The sequence below is a fragment of the Bos taurus genome, chromosome 1 (genome assembly GCF_002263795.3).
Source record: "Bos taurus isolate L1 Dominette 01449 registration number 42190680 breed Hereford chromosome 1, ARS-UCD2.0, whole genome shotgun sequence".
NCBI lineage: Eukaryota > Metazoa > Chordata > Mammalia > Artiodactyla > Bovidae > Bos > Bos taurus.
Window position 1 is genome coordinate 154,599,611 of NC_037328.1, and position 25,438 is coordinate 154,625,048.

The window sequence follows — 25,438 nt, forward strand, 5'->3', positions numbered from 1 at the left end:
AGCATGATGATATATACAGGATAACTGTAATAATACACAAGTATGTTACATCTAGTCTGTTAATCTCCCTACAAGATGAAACTAATAATACTCTCCTGTTAATACTCTTTCAAAGACTCTTAACAGTTTTCAACTGAATGACGTTAGAAGGAAAACCTCCTAGTCAAAATGAATTTGACTAAAGTCAATAAGAAAATGTTACAAACCGTCTTTCACAGGCCACATCAACAAACTACAGGAAGTAGTGTTCATAACCCAAAAACAGAGTGTGGAAGCAATCAGATCTTGATTCAAATCCCAGCTCCTCCACCTCCAAGCTGCTTAACTGAACACAAGTGGACTAGCCTCTTGAAGGTTCAACTTCTCCATCATAACAAAGCACAGAATAATGTTTAACTACCAAGGTTTGTTAAAAAGAGAAATAATGTATAGAACACCAAACCAAAACTGCTGCTGCCGCTCAGTCGCTCAGTCGTGTCCGACTCTGTGCGACCGCATAGACGGCAGCCCACCAGGCTCCCCCGTCCCTGGGATTCTCCAGGCAAGAACACCGGAGCGGGTTGCCGTTTCCTTCTCCAGCGCATGAAAGTGAAAAGGGAAAGCGAAGTCGCTCAGTCGTGTCCAACTCCTAGCGACCCCATGGACTGCAGCCCACCAGGCTCCTCCGTCCATGGGATTTGCCAGGCAAGAGTACTGGAGCGGAAACTAAATGTTCAATAAATGATAGTTAGTGTCGGGGAGATCCCCTGGAGAAGGAAATGGCAATCCACTCCAGGATTCTTGCCTAGAAAATCCCATGGACAGAGGAGCCTGGCGGGCTACAGTCCATGGGGTCGCAAGAGTTGGACACGACTTAAGTGACTAAACCACCACCATCTTCCCTAGTGACTCAACTGATAAAGAATCTGCCTGCAATGTGAAAGACCTGGGTTCGATCCCTGGGTTGGGAAGATCCCCGGAGAAGGGATAGGCTACCCACTTCAGTATTCTTGGGCTTCCCTGGTGGCTCAGCTGGTAAAGAATCTGCCTGCAATGTGAGAGATCTGGGTTCGATCCCTGGGTTGGGAAGATCCCCTGGAGAAGAGAAAGGCTACCCACTCCAGTGTTCTGGCCTGGAGAATTCCATGGGCTGTATGGTTCATGGTCGATGGGTCCATGGGACACGACTAAGCAGCTTTCATTTTCACTTTCATTGCACTATCTGGACTGAAATTCTAAACCTAATTAAGATGTAACATAAACACTACCTCCCTAGATTCTACAGACTCTAAAGAAAAAGGGAAATCACTATTTCCTTAGCATTCTATAGGATCCTTTGTAAAACAAGCATAAAGTGAAAGTGAAAGTCACTCAGTCATGTCCAACTCTTTGAGACCCCATGGATTATACACAGTCCATGGGATTCTCCAGGCCAGAATACTGGAGTGGGCAGCCTTTCCCTTCTCCAGGGCATCTTCCCAATCCAGGGATCAAACCCAGGGTCTCCGGCATTGCAGGCTGATTCTTTACCATCTGAGCTGCAGGGAAGCCCAAAATAAGTGAAAGAAGACTTACTGACCGTCACAAGGTTGTTGTATTAAAGTACCTGTAAAATGCTTAGAATGGTATACGGCACATACTAATAAGCTCTAGAAAAGAATTAGTTGTAACCTAATAGTAGTAGTTGCTCTCAGGCAACACGCACACATGGGCTTAATAAATGTCTGTGAAGACAATTAAGTGAGTAAAAAGGTGACTAAATGAATACAACTTATCAAAATTCTTTCTTCGTATACAATCTTAAGGATTCCCTCAAAAATCCTGTATTTTTATGTTAAAGCTGAAAATCTGAGTGAAAACAAAGTGACTCTGATGTATTTTATAAACAAATTTCATGTTCTGGGTTTGAACATAATTATTAAACTCTGATGGAAATAAAAGAATTGACCATAATTCTAAGCATGAAGCATGCCCATTATATGATGCGTATAATTTATTTCTGAAGGAGTTTTCTTACAGCAGCCCTATTTTATGCTGTTAGAACCAGACCAGTCTAGATGAAGCTTTCTTGCTAGGTCTCTTTACGGCTTCAAGGGCCTCAGCAGCTTGCAGGGGACAGTGCAAGGAAGACCCTCACAACCTTGCAGGGGTGCGTTTCAAAACCCAGGCCACTGCAAACAAACAGTGATGAAAGGGGGCCGGTCAAATGGTTCTCTGTTAAAAGGTATTGTATCAGAATGATGATTTCATCTTTAGCATGCTAATCATCTCAGTAGAAGTAGTTTTCTTTGTTGTTGTTTTTTTAAGTCTGAGAATAATAAAGAAGCTCAATTCTTCAAACATTTAACAAAAAATAAAGACAGTATCCCTGGCTAAAGTGGTACGTTAAGTTCCAGTTTCCCTGCCACGTCACAGGAATCGTTCTGTAGCATTGGAAACAATAAAAAAGGGCAACAAAACTGACTTTAAAAAGAGTCATTTCTAAATTCCATATATATATACGTTGGGACGACCCAGAGGGATGGTACAGGGAGGGAGGAAGGAGGAGGATTCAGGATGGGGAACATGTGTATACCTGTGGCGGATTCATGTTGATATATGGCAAAATCAATATAATATTGTAAAGTTAAAAAAAAATTAAATTAAAAAAAAAGAGTCATTTCCTTTCCAAACTGAATAAACTTGGCACAAACTTGCCTCTGACCATGGCCTAACAAACCGCAGCACCAGCATCCAGGGAGGGTGTGCACACATCTAGCAGGTGCTGCCGTTTATCACAAAACCGTCTAAAATAATTGGAAGTGACAACCAGCACTACCACAAATGATTTATTAGTCTTTCACTCAGCTCTTCAGCTTCCTCGGGGCCAGAATAAATAATTTACCAACTCTGTATCTTCCAATCATTAATTCTTCCCTATGCATCCAAACTGCATTTAACTCTGCTGGGTTCAGTGGAATAAAACATACAGTAGGAATATTTTTCCAAATATAGAACTATCTGACCATATGAAAAGGCAGATTTGTCAGTCAAAATGTACAGTCCAGTGAAGAAGAATTTCAGGGCTCAAAGGCAGCAGCTAACTGCAGGGGAGTTGGAGGGAATAAGGGCAGGAGAAGAGGAAAGCAAGGCAGAGCCCGGGAGAGCTCTTCCCGCTGAGGGCGGCTCCAGGGACGCTAGACAGCAGACCTCGGCAGCACCTAAGCACACTGGGCCGGAGGCTGTCGGCCAGGAGCACAGACCACTCGCTGAAGACTGCTTCCCCTAGAACACCCCTAAGTTACAGAAAACACAGTTCTCCCTCAAAAAAGGTTGAAACTTTAAAACATGAACACACCGGATTTTTTTTCATGCAAAATAGACTTAATACAGGGCAGCTTCTTTAAAATATTTTAGTAGCTATCTTGAATGAGTTTATGAGACAGCTACATACCCCTTGAAATTCAAAAAAGAAAACACAGGCAAAAATCAAAGAAATAAATACTCCAAAAATTTTGACAATGACGGTAAAAGGTATGTCTATTAATTATGTAGAAAAAACACAGAAAACAAAAAAAAATTACATCTTAAATCCACTTTTGATGTACGCTAGTCTAGTCTCATTAAATCAGTATCTATGATTAAAAGAGAGATCATTTTTGGTACATAATGTATTACATTGTTAGAGCAGCATCTGTTTATCGCATAGCATAAACATTTTTCAGCTTTCTGAAACTGATAGGCAAGAAGTGATATGGAACTAATCTTTTTTTATTCCAAGAAGTACTCTCAGTGAAAGGGTTAATAATATTAATATTCTAATACCTGGCATTCTATGAAGCACATCAAGCTGGTGGACGTACAAGGAATTTCACAGAGTATTAGCTTTCTCTTCAGTACTTTGAGAGAGAACCACAATTCAAATTTTAATGTGTAATACAAGGCTTTGTATATGTCTGAATATGTGACTTCCACCAAAATATGAAATGCATTAAAATAAGTCCAACTAATGAAAATTATAAATGTGAAAAAAGAATGGAATTTAGATAAAATTTTCAAATAATTTCTTAAAAACTCAAAAATGTTCACAAACAAGAGTGCATCATTTTCAAGACTCAATACTTTACTGTCATTAACTGAAACAATTATATAATGACCTGGGCACAAAAGCATATTGTTTACATCAAGTCAAACCACATCGTATTTACACACAGACCAGTGCACTTGTTGCTATGGCAAAATAAACCCTCAGATGGCAGAGGTCCTAGCCTCCCGCAGGTTAAAATAAAATAAAAACATTAAAACTGGAAAATAAAACAAAAGGCATCTTTTTAAAACAAATATCAAAAGGATAAGATGTTTTCTCACAGGGGTAAGGGAGGATAGGAGGACATTCTTTAAAAAGAGCAGTAGGACAAGGTGGTTGGCAGGCTTCTGTGCTATCAATTTTAAACGTCAGAGGAACTTCAGCAAGAAAAGATAGAGCAGGGCACAGTCTACTGGCACCAAACGGCCGAGGATGCTGCCTAATGCCAGCACGTGGACACTGTGGCATAAGAGCTGATGGCAGCTTGTCCACTGTGCTGCAGACCCGGAGGCCTGCAGAGCAGCGGGGGTATCTGCTGAAAGTCTCCTGACGCTTAAAAACGCCCATCCAAAGAGAAAGAGAGACCCAAACTGTGGTACTAATGTTGTGCTACCATGGAATATTAAAGAGCAATTAAAATCAATAAACTAGATGTTTCAAAGGCAAAGAACAGCTCAGAACAATGTTGGGTAAAAAAAGATTAAAAGGCAAACTGCATAAAGACTAATAGAACATTTCAGTTTAGTAAGAACACTTAATGAACACATGAATGCTAGCCTAAAAGCACGGACAGGAAAGATATAAACCAATTCCAGGACGGTGGTTATCTCTGGGAAAGGAAGAACTTTAAAATGCTTTTTACAAATATATACAGTAAATATTAACATATGAATTCTGCGTGGTAAATATCAACACAAGGTTGCCAGTTCTATTTATCCTCTGTATTTCTGTGAATATTTAAATGATTTCTTAAATATTTTAAATGTAAGACATAATGTACATAATTTGTTTCCGAAAAAATTAAGAGAATTTTACAATGTTTACCTGAAACATAACGGTCTATCTAACTTTTTTAAAATAATGGCTTTGGTTGGTCTTCATATTCAAAAATTTTTAAATTCCAATCTAAAACACTAAAACTTCTATCCTCTTTTGACAAATGATTTGGCTTAGGACCAATTTCAGATCATTAGTTCTCAGGAGACTCCATGGTTTTATTTCAAAATTAGACTGAAAGAATTCACCACGGAGAGTTCCTAAATAAGTTAAAACACTCTTCCTGGGGGGCTTTGAATACCGGTCCCATCATTTGTCGTAGAGCAGACAGGCTGCAGCGCCTGACTCGACTCTTCTGTTCTAACTCCCCAGTGGGAACCCATCACTTCATTAGTATGTTCCTTCTCATTTTCTCTGTTTATAGAGGGTATTAAGCTTCTACTTAAATATACATACATATTCCTAGTTTAAGTCTTTATATGTATCTAATAAAATTTTACTCTAAAGAAATCAGAACCACAGTGACAAGCTTTCTAACTTGTATGAAAATTACTTGCAGTCGAATTTCAGTTCAGCCTCATTTCTTCACAGGTCTTCGGAAATATGACAGGGCATCTACAGCTAAATAGAAACAAGCTGCCTCCTATTTACAATTATACTTGTACAAGAAAACAAAAGTTTAATATACTTTATGTCACCATGAAGGAAACATTAAAGATACTACTAATTTTCACAAAAACTGATCAATATTCTCTCAAAGTAGCAACCATCTGATTTAAAGAATTACTGGCTTGTTATCTTAAACAAGAACTCATATTCAACTTATATTGATGTTTTCTATTTGAAGCGTGTCATGCAATATTGTAATTCATCTCATAAATCTACTAGAGTGTGATCAAATCCTATCAACTCTGATTGGCATAAATTTGAAACAATGAAGCAGTCACATCTGTTAAGCAGTTCTAGTTTGCTAGACAACATTTTAAAAGTTTATGCAATAAAAGAGTTACATTTTCTCTCCATAGGACTTTCCTGTACCTCACTTGGGCTTTTCCATAAAGTTTTGTTTGTATACTAGGTTCAGTGGGATTCAGACAAAAGAAACAGAGATAGAGGAAGTGTGAGAGATTAAATGACAGAAATGGTTGAAGTACGAACTTCAAACACTCTAAACATATTTTAACAAAACTCCAAATGAATTACAAGGTATCAAGACAGAAGAAAACAAATTCATTTGAATAAAAAAATATAATCTAACTTTATCCTGAGACTACTCCTGAAAATATATGACTGTTGAATTAATTAAAAATACATGGACATAAAACAGAATTAAACCATGATTTATGGATTAAAACACTACTGTACAACAAAATTCGCCACCAACTTTTTTGGTGCAAAATCCCTCATATTTGAAACTTAAATGATTTTTATGAAACGTAATAGTATGTATTTAAGTTAGTAGGTAAAAAATACAATATCCCCAAAGTACCTCTATGTAATTTTTTAAATACTTCTAATTAGCAAGTGAACTCAAGGATAAAAATGACTAGGCCCTAAAGATATATGGGGTAAATGGGCTAAAATGAGAAAGAAATATTAAAAATAAAATTTAGGACACTGTTAAGTAACTTCAAGTTATTGATCCTTATTGATTTATATCATCATGACTAAGATACAACTTAAGAGTATGTGAATATTCTACTAAAGATGGCTAAATTATTATTGTAAAATAAACTCCATCTGGGCCATTCGCTGGCCACTAATTACAGGCAGTGCTGAGACAAGGCTGCTCCTACTGAGCTCTGTCCTGGCCGCGCCTGCCATGCACACATCTTCCCTCAGAAGCGACACCTCCTCAGCTTCCCTTCATGCCAATCACACATGCTCAGTACATACTTGCTGATGGACTTATCTCAACAATTTCATTCTCTACCATTAAAACTGAAATAAATAAAACAAAAAAATATGATTGAAGGAAAACTTCCCAGAAAGAGACAACAGATAATTCTGCTGGTAAAACTTGACCCCAAGATAGTGACAGAGTTTCTTGATGAAATCGTGTGTTAATTCAGATGTTTTCCTTTTATCTGTGGATATGGCAGGTTTTCACAAAACAAGTACATCCTATTTTCTTAGAATTTTCACTTGGAATTACTAGAATGCTTTGCTAACCAAAGATGGCAAAACTTTTTTCTCCATTCTCATCTCATTCCTATGATTCTGTCATATTACCCTTAATACATAAAACTATCCACTCGTCATCCATTTTTTAGTATCTTAAAGTTTAATTTTTAATTAAATGCATAAAGAAATAAAAATTGTCATGACGACACTAATTTAGCTTCAGTATAAAGACATTTTTGATTACTCTAGGAAACTAACAATACTAATATTTTACATTTAAAAAGGTAAATTTCCATTAAGTTTTATTTTCAATATATCTTCTGAAAAAATGGTACTGTTGCTGCTGCTACTGCTAAGTCGCTTCAGTCATGTCCGACTCTGTGCAACCCCATAGACGGCAGCCCACGAGGCTCCCCTGTCCCTGGGATTCTCCAGGCAAGAACACTGGAGTGGGTTGCCATTTCCTTCTCCAATGCATGAAAGTGAAAAGTCAAAGTGAAGTTGCTGAGTTGTGTCCGACTCTTAGCGACCCCATGGACTGCGGCCTACCAGGCTCCTCCGTCCATGGGATTTTCCAGGCAAGAGTGCTGGAGTGGGGTGCCATTGCCTTCTCCTATCATCAATTTCATTTCTGTATTTTATGTTTTCATTCAAGGAGCACAATGCTTTGCACACAAGCACTGGTAAAAATAAGACAATTCCTGTTTTTATTACAAAGGTAAGCAATGAACTAATTATTACAATATGGTTAGTAAGTGTTTTCCAAAGGTTTGCAGGTGAGGAGACAACACTGAGAAATAAGGGGAAGCTTTCAAGAGCTGTGTATTACAGGCTGAGTTAGCCACAAAAGCGGTAAGGAGTGAACAGCACATAGAAAGATTGACTTAACAAAGATTAACCACATGGGCTTATTTTCTTCTTCCTCCCCAGACACAAAAGAGATCTTATTTTTGGAAAATCAGTAACTTTTCAAAGGAAGTACCTCATAAGAGAACTTACAAAAGATACTGAGGAAAAGGTGAAGCCTTTTGCCCACAGCTCAGGAACATTCAACCCCACATACCCCACATCTACTACCCTGGAGCTGAATCTCCAAATACAAGAAATGGAAAAAGAAAATCAACTTTAAAAAATGGTGGAGGGGGAAGGGGGTGAAAATCATTTCAGTTCAGTCATTCAGTCATGTCCTACTCTTTGCAACCCCATGGACTGCAGCACACCAGGCCTCCCTGTCCATCACCAACTCCCGGAATTTATTCAAACTCATGTCCATCAAGTCGGTGATGCCATCCAGCCATCTCATCCTCTGTCATCTCCTTCTCCTCCTACCTTCGATCTTTCCCAGCATCAGGGTCTTTTCAAATGAGTCAGCTCTTTGCATCAGGTGGCCAAAGTATTGGAGCTTCAGCTTCAGCATCAGTCCTTCCAATGAATACCCAGGACTGATCTCCTTTAGGATGGACTGGTTGGATCTCCTTGCAGTCCAAGGGACTCTCCAGAATCTTCTCCAACACCACACTTCAAAAGCATCAATTCTTTGGTGTTTAGCTTTCTTTATGGTCCAACTCTCACACCCATACATGCCTATTGGATATGACTATACAGATGTTTCTTCCGCAAAGTAATATCTCTGCTTTTTAATATGCTAAGTTGGTCATAGCTTTTCTTCCAAGGAGCAAGCGTCTTTTAGTTTTGTGGCTGCAGTCACCATCTGCAGTGATTTTGGAGCCCAGAAAAATAAAGTCTGTCACTGCTTCCATTTTTGCCCATTCTGTTTGCCATGAAATGATGAGACCAGATGCCATGATCTTAGTTTTTTGAATGCTGAGTTTTAAGCCAACTTTTTTCACTCTCCTCTTTCACTTTCAAGAGGCTTTTTAGTTTCTATTTGCCTTCTGCCATAAGGGTGGTGTCATCTGCATAATCTAAGGTTACTGATATTTTTTCCAGCAATCTTGATTCCAGCTTGTGCTTCATCCAGCCTGGCATTTCACATGATGTACTCTGCATAGAAGTTAAGTAAGCAGGGTGACAATATACAGCCTTGACATACTCCTTTCCCAATTTGGAACCAGTCTGTTGTTCCATGTCCAGTTCTAACTGTTGCTTCCTGACCTGTATACAGATTTCTCAGGAAGCAGGTAAGGTGGTCTGCTATTGCCATCTCTTCAAGAATTTTCCACAGTTTGTTGTGATCCACACAGGCAAAAACTTTAGTGTAGTCAATGAAGCAGAAGTAGATGTTTTTCTGGAATTCTCTTGCTTTTTCTATTATCCAAAGAACGTTGGCAGTGCTCTCTGGTTCCTCTGCCTCTTCTAAATTCAGCTTGTACATCTGGAATTTCTCGGTTCACGTACTGTTGAAGCCTAGCTTGAAGGATTTTGAGCATTACTTTGCTAGCGTGTGAAATGAGTGCAACTGTGCAGTAGTTTCAACATTCTTTGAACTGCCTTTCTTCGCGATTGGAATGAAAACTGGCCATTTCCAGTCCAGTGGCCACTGCTGAGTTTCCCATATTTGCTGGCATTATTGAGTACAGCACTTTCATAGCATCGTCTTTCAGGATGTGAAACAGCTCAGCTGGAACTCCATCACGTCCACTAGGTTTGTTCACAGTGATGCTTCCTAAGGCCCACTTGACGTCACACTCCAGGATGTCTGGCTCTAGGTGAGTGATCACAGCATTGTGGTTATCCAGGTCATTAAGATTTTTTATGAATAGTTCTTCTGTGTATTCTTGCCACCTCTTCTTAATCCCTTCTGCTTCCGTTCGGTCCGTACCACTCTGTCCTTTACTGAGCCCATCTTCATGAAAGCTCCTTGGTACTACATACCTACTACACTTCGATTTTAAAAAATTGAAAGCAGCAAGTATTCCTTGACCAAAGATGCCACAGAGATTGGAGGGAATTCCCATGACAATGATTTAGTCTGCAGGTTAACAGTCTTTACATTAAACCAGTATCAAGTGACTGCCAAACTGTTACACATTTATCTCTCAAGTTATGCTTATATGCACTATAAACAGTTATCACTTTGAAGATAAGTAAAATCATTTATCTAAACAAAAACACAGGTACACACACATTTTCACCTGAGATATGGTTTAACTGTATTATTTTATAATTTGGTTTCACTTAAAAAGCCAACAAAAGGAGTGTATAGTTTCTATTAAGCAAGGAAATGATTTTGAGATATTAGCAACTGCTCAAAATGTCTGTCAATGATTACATCAGTTATCTATTTCTAAGTCACACCACTCCCCCATAATTGGTTGGTTATCATTAGTTATTTTTCAGATTTTAAGTGAAAAAGTAAGCTCATTCTATTTGGGTGCCTTGTAGATAGTATCTCATTTTTCAATCCCATTATTATGCATATTTTATATGCAGCTCATTTTCACTTACAAATTATCAAAGAAATCAAAGTAAGCCCCTATATTCCTAACTAGACAAGTGTTTTTGCTAAAATATTTTTCTGTGAATTGTTGGCTTTGACATTTTTTTCATCCATATAAGAAGCTCCAATCTGGTCTGGAAGTATCATTTAAGCTCAAGAGTTAGAAGAACTGTAAAGAATAAGTGCACATTTCCCAACAACGGTTCTCAGCCCACACGTCCAGTGCCCCTTTCCTTCCCTGAACTGAAACTCAGAGTTAATAAAATCTAACTACATACAGAATAGTTTTCAAAAAATCAGTTCTAATTCCTAACCACAACAAATGCTTAGGCATAACTATTCAAAAAGGAATAAAGCAGTCACATATTTGTACCTATATACAGTAAGTTTGAATCAAAAAGGAAAAAGATGACAAGTTATTCTCTATAAAAAGTACAAAAAAAGAAAAGAGGAGAGGTATAGGAGAACCCTAGAATAAAAATTAGTACTGAGATAAGTGATTATAGACAAAAATTAAATTGAAGGTGACAAGAAAGACAGAAATAAGCTTTAATGAAATAATGATTGAAATGTCAAGATAAATTATATACTGTTAGAAGGAGAAAACTATGAAATGTGGTATTAGTGCAACTGACCTGGGTTTTATTTTTAAGTGTAGTGTCAAAATAATTATTAATATCTATGCTAAGGCTGTTACACTGCAGTTACAACCTACCCCAGAAAACCTACACTCTCTTAAGTTATTAAGTCTCCAGTAGTTAAAAATTCTGCAACAGACCATATCCCTCTAAAATATAGAACAACCAGTGGTGTAAGTAAAGAAATATAAAAAGTTACATAAAAGTTGGATAGACTGCTTATTGGAGGTGGTACCAAAGTAACACTGGTACAACACAACATACAACTTAACAATAAAGAATTTTAAAATATATGTTTAACAATGTATTTATCATTCTAAAAACAAAACTTTAACATTTAGGATGGCAATCATGAAATATCTTTAAACACGCCTTATCAACTAATAAAACAATTCATTTAGATCCATTAATTTTAAATTTAGTTTGTTTTTAAAACAGTCTTAAATACTCTATCACATATCTGCGATCACAGCTTCCAGGAAACTGCACTGCTGAACTGAAAACTTTTCAACTAGATTATCCAGTTAGAAATGCTATAAATCAGCAAGTGGAAAGAATGTGTGAAGTAAGTACAATTTTGAGAGAATTTCTTCACTCTACTTAAGTTTCCCCTCCACACAAACTTCCCCTAAGTATCAAACTGTTCACATAACATCTTGCAAAACAACTGTCAGCAATATTATAGACTGAAGTGTTATTGCTTTATCTTTGAAGAGAGTTTAACCAAGCAGATATTCAAAGCTACGTGGTACTCAGAACAATTTTCTGTAGTCTGAGATTGTCCCATGCAGGACACCCAGCATCCCTGATTCCCAACCATTAAATGTCAGAAGCATTCCCACAATTTTTGTGACAAGTGACAGCACTCCTCCTTAATTGCCCTATTTCTCATCAGCCTACACCACCCTTGCTTGGAAATCATACTTTAATAGTCTTATAGCAAAAAGAATGCGACAGTGGGCAAGAGTATCAAAAAACATGCTTCAAACACGGAAGCAAACACTTTTATCAACTAAAAATTATGACTTGTCAATTTTATCCTCTTCCAAACATTCTTTCTTCAGCCTATATTTTTTGGTATGGTATACTGAGGCTAACTTAAAGAGATTTGTTATCCACTCTAGAACATATGCATATTCTATTTATATAAGGTTTTTAATAGAAAGCTTTCCTATATAATGGCCTTCTCAATACTTCAACTTTTACTTAGCTAAATTAAAGCCAAAAGTAGAATCTAATCATCAGATTGTACATGCACAGGCATGCGGTGCTTCTACAGTTTCATTTGTGTGCTTTTATTTTGCTTTTGTTGCTGCAGTGTTGTCTGGTATTTAGTGTTTCACTAAACAGCATCAATACTAAGGCAACGCATTGAGTCAGAACAGGATGCAGTGTTATTAAAGACTGGTACGTGTCAATGCTATCTAGTGCCCTAAAAAGAAACCCCTGGAGGACAAGAGGCCCCTTTGACTCTGCAAACTCTAAATTTAATAAGGTTCTACTTAATTCGTGCAGAATTCAAATACACTGTATTCATGCCAAATTTTGCAACCACATGGGAGGTAGGGGAAAGGTACTTCAGACACTTCCATGGGAACAACCTTAGGTCGCTGTCTTAAAGTATCAGTGCAGGACCCGAACTACTTCACATGCTATCCACAAAATGGATGAGGTGTGAAAGAAACTCTGTGTTTAACATGACCTTTGGCTGTACTTTCACTTGTTACAAAGGAGCTATTCTCAGAGCCAACACATAGGCTATGTTATTACTCGTATAGTTACAGTACTATTTTACCAAGTGCTTCATACTGTGACAAACTTCAGACAGAATATATGGAAGCTCTTACCTTTGTTCAAGGCATAATAGGCTTTTCTGAACACAAAGAGTGATGAATGTATGAATAAGAACTATCGCAAGAGAATTTTTTCTTTTCAATATACATTCAAATACAAATATGCCAGTGTGGTTACCTAGGTTCAACTTAACAAGTCATCTATACTCTAAATGCCAAAAAAAAAAAAAAAAAAAAAAACCTAGAAATTTAAGTTTAATATCTAGTAATGACTTTATTAAACACATGTCGAGAGAATTAAAAAGAAAACTATATAAAAACTAAAAACTTTCAGCAACTCTCTTCTACAGACCCTCATCTCCCCACAGACTCTCACCAAGGAACACAGTTGTTTTCAGAAATCCATCGTTTTGGCAAAACAGCCAACTTATCAATATAAATGACATGCAACATATTTTAAGGGAAAAAAAGACTACTGGATCATATAATAAAAAAATTATAAATTCTGAAGGTCTAACAAATAGAAACAGTTTTCCATACAATGTCAAATTTATCAGAAGATTTACAAAGCTAAAACAAGTACTACAAGTCCTGTAAAGGGGCTCCCCTGGTGGCTCAGAGGTGAAGAATCCACCTGCCAATACAGGGGATGCTAGCTTGATTCCTGGTCCGGGAAGATCCCACATAAGCCTGTGAGCCACACCTCCTGGCTGGTGCTCAAGAGCTCAGGCCACAGCCACGGAGTCCACGGCCTCAGCTGCAGAAGGCCACGCACTCTAGAGTCTGTGCTCTGCAGCCGGAGAAGCCACGGGAGCGAGAAGCCTGGGCAGCAACTGCAGAGCAGTCCCCACTCGCCACGACCAGAGGGGAAAAGCAGCCCACAAAGCAACGAAGACCCAGCACAGCCAAAAATAAATAAATAAAATTATGTTTTAAAAAATCCCATAATGTATGCTATGAAGAGAAACTTTAGAACTACTATCTATTCTACTATGACCATGTTTTCCATACTCGTCTTTCTGTTCCCAATAGCAATACCTCTTTACTTTCACCATTTACATTTTTTTATTTTATTTCAGTGGCTCCAAAAGCTATAAAACATCAGAATCACATTTTATAAAAGTCATAAACACAAACTGCCTAAGTTGCTTAACAAAAACACATAAATACTGGTCATAATAGGAGTGTGTTTTATCACAAAGTATTTTTTAAAACATTACACATGAATTAAGACTTCTCTTAAACATGCATTATCAACACTGTAACTACTCAATAAGAATCTGAGATGTTACTAGGGTGACCACAGGTCTCAGTTCACCCAGGATGATACTAGTTTACACTACTGTTTTGGCATTCATACAACTACAGTTATTTATGGTACTCACACTGTCACCCAGGATTTGACTTAACAGAGCCCTGGAAATGGCCATGGGCTTAAGAGTCAAAAGAAGTAGTCTGAGAATTAGATATCCAGCAGGCAAACATTCAATCTCCCTGAGGTACAAATTAGTCTTCAGTATTTAATATGGATCCACTATACAGGATTATAAGAAAAATCAAGAAGCTCAAGCACTACCTACTGGTTTAAAAAAGATGACCAAATGTAGTACAAAGTGAATATACTTGGCAAGTGAAGCCTATCAGAGATATAAATAACCACAGCCTCTAAAAGCAACAAACAGAAACACCTCAAATGAAAAGCTACATTATACCAACTGTACACTGGGAACTGTAATGGGCTAAGGACCCTGGGACTCAGGCTGAACGAGGACCAGTTTCAGCGCCATTACTTACCGTCAGCTGTGTGGCAATGACCTACGTCTGTTTCCTCATTCATAAAATGGAGATAACAACCATACTTCTCTCACTTGGAAGAGTAACAAACAATCCACGTAAAAGATATGAGCACTGCGTGCAGCACTGTGCCTGCACAAAGTAACTGCTCAACAAACGCTAGCTATTATCATGGCAGTCTCCACTGCTGCCTCTTTTCAAAAACAAGTCCTGCGAGAGTATTCAGGAGGCAATTTCACACACCTGTGCATGGGTGTGTACACATATGTGTATCTGAAACTTTCCATTAAAAATCACTTGGACGACACAGCTAGTATTCACAGATACATGGTATAGTGTGGAATATTACATTAGTATTGGAGATCTTACTCAACACTGGAGAAGGCTATTGTCTCTGAAAGAAGTCCACAGTGGCATCTTGAAGCACATTTTAAAATAAAATTCCATACCTAACAATATCTGTAGTTGTTCATCTCCAGAACAGAAGAGTCAAAGATATGTATAATACACACATTTTAAATCCACGAATGTAAGTCAAAGGAAGACACTCCCTCTAAGGCAAGCATATGAAGGCACTAAAGCAATATCCCAATTAAATATTCATATAGTCAATATTTCAAAATAAGAATTCTGAGTTTACATATGCACATTTTACAATTCTATAGTGAAACCTTTCTACAGAGGTCATTCTCCGTATTTCACAGCATATATTTCAAAGTGTACACTGTTGCATCCCTCTGAAGTGTTAAACTGTAAAGTGCACAGTAACTCACTGCAGGCAAACCCAGACGAAGCCCATGCTGTGCACATGGTACCCATGACCCAGACAACGGCTTTAACCCACTGACTGAACCCAGTCTGAAAGAGAACACATAGAACATGCTCCACCTTATGATTATGAAACAGCATCAGAACTACGAAGAAATAGTTCATTTGGTGAAAAATAGAAACTTTACATATGAGAATCACTAGGTAAAGTCAGAGAAACTATAGCTTGCATTTATAAAGACCTCTGTCCATTTTTAGCTCATTAAAATAAGGGATTTAAAACTTTCCACAAGAAATATGGTATAAAATAAATATGTCATGAAAAATGATATAAAAATCCATATAAACATTATGCTGCTTTCCAAATACACATATAGCAGGAATTTTAAAAAAAAGAACAAACCCTACATCAGTCAACTTTATATCTTAGGGATCCAAATCTAAGTTGGACATCATTTCTCTGAACTTTCCTAAAAATATTCCAGTAGTAAAACAGCTTTGCCATTAAACTCCATTTTCTATTCTAAATCAACCGACCTGCTCTTTAGAGACACCAAGGATAATGAAGACTGAAGTTTACATGTTCTGTCTCAGTTTACAGACTATAGGCTATATTATTAATCTGTAAGTGACTCTACAATGAGTATCCACATAACAAATATTCTATCAGCAGGAACCCTAAACAGGTAAATTTAGAGCTAAACAAAGCATAACTGAACTTTTATAACTATCATAAATTACTTAAAAAAAAAAAATCCCTGGGCATTGCAATGAATATACTTTTGCCTTAGAGCTAATACTTTAATTTTAAAGAACCACAAAGAAAAAAATCAAAACTAGTCAGTAACAATGCAGCGTCTAAAAGCAATAAACTCAAAATTAAGTTATAAATAATTTAAAGCATGTCATGAAGATGTATTAATAATTCATCAGATAAATAATTTACTAAATAATCAAATAAATAAATAATGAAATACATAAATAAATCAGCAAATAAATAATTCTGCAAAATAACCTAAACAATAAGTCACCCGAACAAATCACAAACCTACAAAACTACAATGATTCTTTGGATTCTGATAGTTTTAAATAAGCAAATGTACATAAACTAGATCAATCCTTGTTAGAATTAGAAATATTTTTCAATGCTATTGGTAAAATCCTCATCTCAGTACATAAGAACACATTTTCAATTTTTAAAAGACTGCACAGGATTAGTTCTTATAAATTATTAACACAATTATAATATATCCTCCTCCACATTTTACATATAATATCTCTGCCTAACATATTTCCCCCAAACAACTGGAGACTTAAAATATTCTTAATTTACAATTCTTTTTCAAAGCAATACTCACAGTACAATACTCCTATGGTCTTTTTGATAGTTTCCTATCTTCACCAAGTCTCTGGAAATTTTCTGCAGGGATAGAAAAATAAGACTAACCTGAATTATTATAGATGGCATTTCATTCACTAGTGAACAATGCTTTATAATTCTACAAAGTAGCAGTGGGGAATGGAGATTAGTAGTTGTGAACTTTGTCAAGTTTTTAGAAGTCTTCAGTGGACTAAACCCAAGCTGACAGAGGCCAGCTTCCTCTATTGGAGCTGACACACAATCTGTTACAATTGGCGGGATTTCAGACGTGAAGACAAACACTTGCAAGGACAAAGAGACTGTCTGACATCTAATGCCATCAACAATTTGAGAAGCTCATGGTCCTTGAAAGAACACATGAGGTCACTTAACTGTTACAATCTGAATGTGGTAACAACCTAGTGAGAGCACCACTAACAGTCAAAACACAACTGACCTCATAAACCAGTCTTCATTTAACATTTCAGGTTTTTACCCACCCACAGTATTATGGGCTCTTGAAGTCCATCAACAGCAGATCCCAGGCTGTGGTAGCCTATCCCACAGAAATAAGAACTTTGTAATGAGCATTTGACACTTTTAAATCCAAACAGTGTAACACAACATCTGACAAGAAGGAAACTAAAAGTATTTTCTATAATTATCTCAATATATTTTCCAATCAAGATGGGTAATATTTTATCTATTTCATAATCATGGAAAATGAGACTCATATACTGCCTGTGATCCCCAGCTGGTAGGAAGAGTCTAACTGCCTAAAAAACTCCACGTGAAGGGTCGGTGAACTACAGACTCCTTAAATTTGAGCCTACCCTTAAAAACATAACAAATCCTAAAGCACTGTAAACTCATTAGAGCAATGGTTTTGCCTCCCAGAGGACATTTATTGGCATGTCCAATAAAAAGAATATTTATTGGCAATAAGTAGATAGAGATCAGGGATGCTGCTAAACATCCTAAAATATAAAGGCTAGTCTCCTACAATAAAGAATTATCTGGCCTAAAATATTAATAGTGCTGAGGGCGGGAGACTCTAGCATAGAGTAAAATGTCCATAAGCACTGTGTGGTTTTCCTACATAATAAAATAACATTTTGTTCAGGGATGTAATCTTTTTTAATATGTATAACACTGTATGTAGTAGGACACCCTAGATAAAAATGCATATGCTGTGGAGAATGTGTATATGGGAACTCTTTGTACTTGCTAATTCTTTTATAATAAAAACCTAAAATTTCTCAAAAAAATTTTTATTGACTTTTTAAATATGTATTCTTCAGTACTTTCAGATCATAAGCTCCTTATTGCAAAATTCAGGCTTAAACTGAAGTGGGGAAACCACTAGACCATTCAGGTATGACCTAAATTAAATCCCACATGATTATACAGTGGAGGTGACAAAGATTCAAGGGATTAGATCTGGTAGACAGAGTGCCTGAAGAACTATGGACAGAGGATTGTACCCTTGTATAGGAGGGGACTAACCAAAACCATCCCCAAGAAAAAGCACTAAAAGAAGGAAAACTGATTGTCTGAGGAGCCCTTACAAATAGCTGAGAAAAGAAGAGAAAGAAGTGAAAGGCAGAAGAGAAAGAAAGAGATATACCCAACTGAATGTAGAGTTCCAGAGAATATCAAGGAGAGGTAAGAAAGCCTTCTCACATGAACACCACAAAGAAAGAGGGGGAAACAATAGAATGGGAAAGACTAGCGATCTCCTCAAGAAAACTGGAGATACCAAGGGAACGTTTCATGCAAAGACGGCACAGTAAAGGACAAAACAGGGCAAGGACCTAACAGAAGCAGAAGAGCCTAAGAGGCGGCAAGAACACACAGAAGAACCTACAAAAAGGTCTTAATGACCCAGATGACCAAGATGGTGTGGTACTCACCTAATGCCAGACACTGGAGTGTGAAGTCAAGTGGGCCTTAGGAAGCATTATTATGAACAAAGCTAGTGGAGGTGATGGAATTCCAGCTGAGCTATTGAAAATCCTAAAAGATGATGCTGTGAAAAGTGCTGTACTTGATATGCCAGCACTTTGCTGGCATATCAAATTTGGAAAACTCGGCAAAGGGTCACAAGATTGGAAAAGGTCAGCTTTCATTCCAATCCCAAAGAAAGGCAATGCCAAAGAATGCTCAAACTACCTTAGAGTTGTGCACATTTTACATGCTAGGAAGGTTATGCTCAAAATCCTTCAAGCAAGGCTTCAACAACACATGAACCAAGAACCTCCAGATGTGCAAGCTGGATTTAGAAAGGGCAAAGGAACCAGAAATCAAATTGCCAATCAATTAGATCATAGAAAAAGCAAAGGAATTCATTTAAAAAAAAAGGGGGGGGAAAGAAATCTACTTCTGCTTGACTACACTAAAGCCTTTGACTATGTGGATTACAATAAACTGGGGAAAATTCTTAAAGGGATGGGTATACCAGACCACCCTACCTGCCTCCTGAGAACACTGTACGAGGGACAACAAGCCACAGTTAGAATGAGACATGGAACAATGGACGGGTTCAACATTGGGAAAGGAGTATGTCTAGACTGTATACTGTCACCCTGCTTATTTAACTTATATGCAGAGTACATCATGTGAAATGCCGGGTGGGATGAATCACAACCTGGATTGTGACTGCTGGGAGAAATATCAACAACCTCAGATATGCAGATAATGCCATTCTAAAGGCAGAAAGGGAAGAGGAACTAAAGAGCCTCTAGATGAAGGTGAAAAAGGAGAGTGAAAAAACTGGCTTAAAACTCAACATTCAAAAAACTAAGATCAGGGCATCCAGTCCCATCACTTTATGGCAAACAGATGGGGAAAAAGTGGAAACAGTAGCAGAATTTATTTTCTTGGGCTCCAAAATAACTGTTGATTGTGACTGCAGCCACAAAATTAAAAGACGCTTACCCCTTGGAAGAAAAGCTGTGACAAAATTAGATAGCATATTAAAAATCACTTTGCCAACAAAGGGCCAACTAGTCAAAGATATGATTTTTCCAGTAGTCACGTACAGATGTGAGAGCTGTACCGTAAAGAAGGCTGAGTGCCGAAGAATTGATGCTTTGAATCTGTGGTGCTGGAGAAGAGTCAGAAGGCAAGGAGATCACACCAGTCAGTCCTAAAGGAAAGCAACTCTGAATATTCATTGGAAGGACTGAAGCTGAAGCTCCAATACTTTGGCCACCTGATGAGAAGAGCTGACTTATTAGAAAAGACTCTGATGCTGGGGAAGATTGAGGGCAGGAGAAGAAGGGGACGACAGAGGATGAGATGGCTAGATAATATCAATGACTCAGTAGACTTGATTTGAGCAAACTCCAGGAGATAGTGAAGGACAGGGAAACCTGGCATATTGCATTTCATGGGGTTGCAAAGAGTTAGACATGACTTAGCGACTGAACAACATATTCTTTCACTAAAGTTGTGAATAACTGTCTTAGAATCAATACCCCCAAAATACATCTAAAGTTATAAAAACAATTTAAATTTGTCAAAATTTTCCCAACAAAGTTAATGGGAGCATTAAAAGTCACAATTATGACCTAACTTTGTCTAAGTGACTAGCCAAGATATCTAAAAGTATTACAAATTCATAGGGCTGTAGAAGATTACTTTAATACACTACAATTAATTTAGTGATTTTGCCTAAAAGTCATCATATGCTTTCTGCAATATTTGTGATAATTATTAAAATCATTTGAGAACAAAATTCATTAATATAGTCATCAAAGAACTCCAGAAAAAATGTAGCAAGTAATTTTCCATTCAATACCAATTAACCTCTCTCCAATCTCATGGCTTAATGGTAAAGAATCTTTCTGCCAATGCAGGAGATGCAGGAGACATGAGTTCCATCCCTGGGTCTGGAAGATCCCCTGGAGGAAGAACTGGCAATTCACTCCAGGATTCCTGCCTGGAAAATTCCATGGGCAGAGGAGCCTGGCGGGCTGCAGTGCATGGGGGTGCAAAAAGTCAGACAATGGAGTGACTGAGCATGCACACCACACACACAATCTCAAAACAGAGTTGATACAATGCATCATAGAGTATCAAACAATGGTATCCTTTATCAGAGAGGATTAGATTATATCCTTCCCTAGCCAAAAAAAATTTAATAATTATAATGAGTTAAATGAGAGGGAAAAAAACTGAGGGAGAGAATTTCTCCCATGTAAATGTCTTAAAGTGGACAATCAAAGGCTGATGTGGCAGCTCTAAGTATCAGGGGTCCAAGTTCCTTCCCTCTTTTTGCTCTACATTTACTGTTATATTAAAAGTCACCTTGTACTCTAAGAAGGCTACAGGGACTCCAGCTACTACCCCTGTCTTGCAAGTAGCAGAAAGAAAGAAGGGGAAGAAAGGCCCATCCCATTCTCTTTAATGGTCATATTTCACCTTACAGCTCGTCAACTATGACCTAGTCCCTCTGCCCACACTCAACCACTCGAGGGGACAGGCAACCATCTCCAAATGCGGTAATAATGCTCATCTACAAAACTGAGATTCCTGGGCTTCCCTAGTGGCCTCGTCATCAAGAATCCACCTGCCAGTGCAGTGGAAATGGGTTCCATTCTTGTCCAGGAAGATTCCATATGCTGCAGGGCAGCTAAGCCCATGTACCACAACTCCTGAGGCTGCGGTCTGAATCCTGTGAGAGGCAACTGCTGAGCCCACGCATCCCAGAGCCTGTTTTTCACAAGAAACCACCACAATGAGAAGCCCACACAACACCACCTAGAGAGTAGCCTCTCTAACTTGCTGCAGTTAGAGAAAGCCCGCGGGCAGCAGTCAAGACCCAGCACAGCCCAAAGAAATAAGTAATTCTTTTAAAAACACTGGGATTTTTTTTATTAAGAAAGAAATTTTGCAGGGCAAATTATGAGAGGCAGATTAAGGTGGAGATAACACTTCAAAGAAAATGGGAGATACACACAAATTTTTCATTTAGAGTGGTTCACAGCAAATACAAACATGTATACATGTGTGTATGTGTATATATATATTTATGAAAGAAAATCTAAATATTTAACAATAGGTGAATGGTTAAATAGATTTGAGGATAATCTCAAAACAGAATGCTATATAGATACCAAATACCACTTCAAACAATTTTACAGATACAGAGGAATGTTCACAATATTGTATGGAAGAATAGGCTATCCAACATTTCATATTAAGTAGTCCCTATTTAAATAAACACACATACATACAAATACACACAGTGTGCATGCATGCTGCTGCTTCAGTCGTGACCTTCTTAGCCCACCAGGCTCCTCTGTACGTGGGAGGCAAGAATACTGGAGTGGGTTGACCCTATCTTCCCAACCCAGGGACTGAACCCACATCTCTTATTTCTCCTGCATTGGCAGGCAGGTTCTTTACCAGTAGTGCCACCTGGGAAGCTTTATACACAGAATATACTGATATATACCCAGAGGCACATTTTGTACCTATGTATATATAGAGAGAGGTTTCCCCGATGGCTCAGCAGGTAAAGAATCCACCTGCAATGCAGGAGCCACGGGTTCAATCCCTGGGTTGGGAAGATGCCCTGGAGAAGGAGACAGCACCCACTCCAATATTCTTGCCTGGAAAAAACAATGGACAGAGGAACCTGGTGGGCTGCAGACCAAAGGGTCACAAAGAACTGGACACAGCTGAGCGACAAAGCACATACAGAAAGAGAGACGGTGACCACATAAAAAGTAAGAGAACAGAATTAAATGATAATAGTGGTTTGGGCTACGGGAAGCAATACGCTTTCATTTTCCCCATACCTTTCACTGCTTTCTAATTTCTCTACAATGAACACATAATATGCCTATAATTCTTTTCATGAAGATTTTGGCCTAGATGAAGAAAACCACCTTAAAAGGGCAATTAGATTCAAGCTTTAAGTTGCTCCTTGGACTTGCGTAATAACAAAAAGAGAAGGAGGGAAATCTATAGCTGCACTGTGTTTTGTTGGTTGTAAGAAGCTAACTTCTTTATGTGCAGCTTGTTTTCAACTCACTAACACACACATATCACATTTGTCAGCTTTACACAGCTCACTCCTAAGCAAATGCTGTATCCATCACCCCCAAGAATCCATCCCACCACGCTGACTGCTTTGTTCACCGCGTTCTGTAGAACTAATCACTTGTACTTTAGGCATCTACAAATCCCTCCACTTTTTACATTTCTATTTTTCTTAGTTCTAAAATGGATCCATCTAACAGAAATTACATCTTTCTCATATCTTTGTAACTATCTTGCATTGTCTTGAATGCAACCACTAATCTATGGGCCATCTCTAGAATTCCGTCATTTCAAAAATGTATCATCAATTCTCTTGACACTGTAACCTCAAAGTGGAACCTTCACAAAGGGTCTCAGACTGAATTCACACCACGTGCATAATCCAATAAATCTCACGTGAAGACCAATTTAAAGGGATCTTAAATGGTCAGTATCCCTAGACACTGGGGAAAGCACAGGTAAATTCTCAAAGGAAGTAACTTCAATCCTAGCCTCGAAGAAGCCAGTAACTTTCAAAAACACTCAATTAAAAAAAAAAATCACAAAACAAGACCCAATGAATGAGGGCCAACATAAGAAATAGAACAATTAGACTACACATATTTCAATTATTGGAAACACTATACAGTAAGGATGGTACAAGTAATAGAAACACTTATAATATGGATGTGAATTAAATAAATCTCAAGAAATAAGAAGCAGCGGTAAAATTTTCAACTGAGTGGAAAAGTTAAACAGTAGAATCAACACAAACAGAAATAATTAGTCAATGTGAAGACTTTTAAAAACCTATCTAAAATGCAGTTCAGAAAGACAAAGAAAGAAATAAAATCCTTAAGAGCAGAACAAAGACAGGATCAGGAGGACTGACAGCGCCTGAAACCACTGCCGATGAGGGTCAGTCTTACACGGCCGGCCCACTGCGGACGTGGCTGCTGTGAAATGCAGTTGAACGGAACTCTTTAAAAGTCGTATGCTTAGATGTCATGATAATATCAACGTGCTATTAAAAGCACCTCTTTACACTGAATTTATCTTGATTCATTAAATACCAGTGATACCAGTTTGCAGACCAGCACTGACCTGAGGTCGCCTTTGAGTAGCAACAATCTAAAAAAAATAGATCAAAACCAGAAAAGAATATAAAAGACAAAAGAAAATATAGCTGCCATTCAAATAGATGATGAAAATTTTCAACACCAATTGAAGGTACAAATGGAAAATCCCCAGTGCAAGAAAAAACAGGAAAGATGCATGTAAATGTGTGGGTGACTGCTGATCAGTGTAGGGGCTACACCTCACACCAATCACTGCAACACAATTCCAAACCAGCATTTTCATCATTTTTTTTAAACTCTTAGGACTCAATCAAGCTCTAGATGTACTCTAAATAAACAAAAATAAAGACAAGTGGACATAGTAAAGAAAGCTATCAGAGATCAAGTTTCAAGACTTAGTGATTTCCTCTCAGTCCATACTGAGAGGAAACACTCTGTCCATACTTCTCAAACTGTGTTTACTTCATTAGAGTTATTTCTAATGCGTAACTAACTGTATGAAAAAAAAAAATACTCCAAACTTACATTAGCAGAGACTGAAAACGCTTTCAATTATATGTAAATGAATAGAATTCCAATTCCGTTAACCGTTCCTTTGAATGTGAGGTGAGCTTCAGCATACATTACCTATTACATCCTCTAATCATAACAGATTTTTTTATTTCTAAATGCAGTTCATTTAAAACACCCTGCTCAAACATCTACCACAAACAAAGTGTAAATTCATACCTACATGGCAAAACAGGAACTACGGTATCACACCTCCTGAGAAAGAGTTATAACTAATATCTGTATAAATCTTTGCTCACTTTGCAAATATTTGACACACAAATAACTGAAGCACGATACACTTCTGGGTTTCACAGAACAAATCTAATAATGGTGAAAGCTTGCCAAGTAAAAGAACATGGAGAACAGCATCAAAAATATATAAGAAAAAACACAGAAATTGAATATAACAATATATAGAAAAAAAGATGACCAAAATCAAATCAAAGGCTGCTGCTTCGCACCGTTCCCCATCACATGGAATTGAAAGGACCCTCAGAGGGTGCACACAGCGTTATCAGTCAAACGAGCGCTGCACTCACCTGTTTGATCCAGGGTCACTAAACTCAAACAGTTTAGCAAGATATTCATGTAATTTCTTATTTGATCTGAAGAAGCTTTATTGACTATGCCAAAGCCTTTGACTGTATGGATCACAATAAACTGTGGAAAATTCTGAAAGAAATGGGAATACCAGACCACCTGACCTGCCTCTTGAGAAATCTGTATGCAGGTCAGGAAGCAACAGTTAGAACTGGACATGAACAACAGACTGGTTCCAAATAGGAAAAGGAGTATGTCAAGGCTGTATATTGTCACTCTGCTTATTTAACTTACATGCAGAGTACATCATGAGAAACGC

At 37.8% G+C, this 25,438-nt stretch overlaps 1 protein-coding gene across 12 annotated transcripts in view; it reads right to left on the reverse strand.

Moving 5' to 3' along the window:
• The window catches only part of TBC1D5 (TBC1 domain family member 5), a 592,035-nt gene that overhangs the window by 504,201 nt on the left and 62,396 nt on the right, over positions 1–25,438 (reverse strand). For 8 of the 12 annotated variants that reach the window (XM_059886432.1, XM_059886423.1, XM_059886462.1 and 5 more), the window contains one exon: positions 16,917–16,978. The exons of 2 other annotated variants lie outside the window; for them this stretch is intronic. The gene's annotated coding sequence lies outside the window, so the exon portion shown is untranslated. Of the gene's footprint in view, positions 1–16,916; positions 17,001–25,438 lie in introns of those variants that run through there. 2 more of the 12 variants (XM_059886434.1, XM_005202150.5) reach the window with 2 other exon arrangements.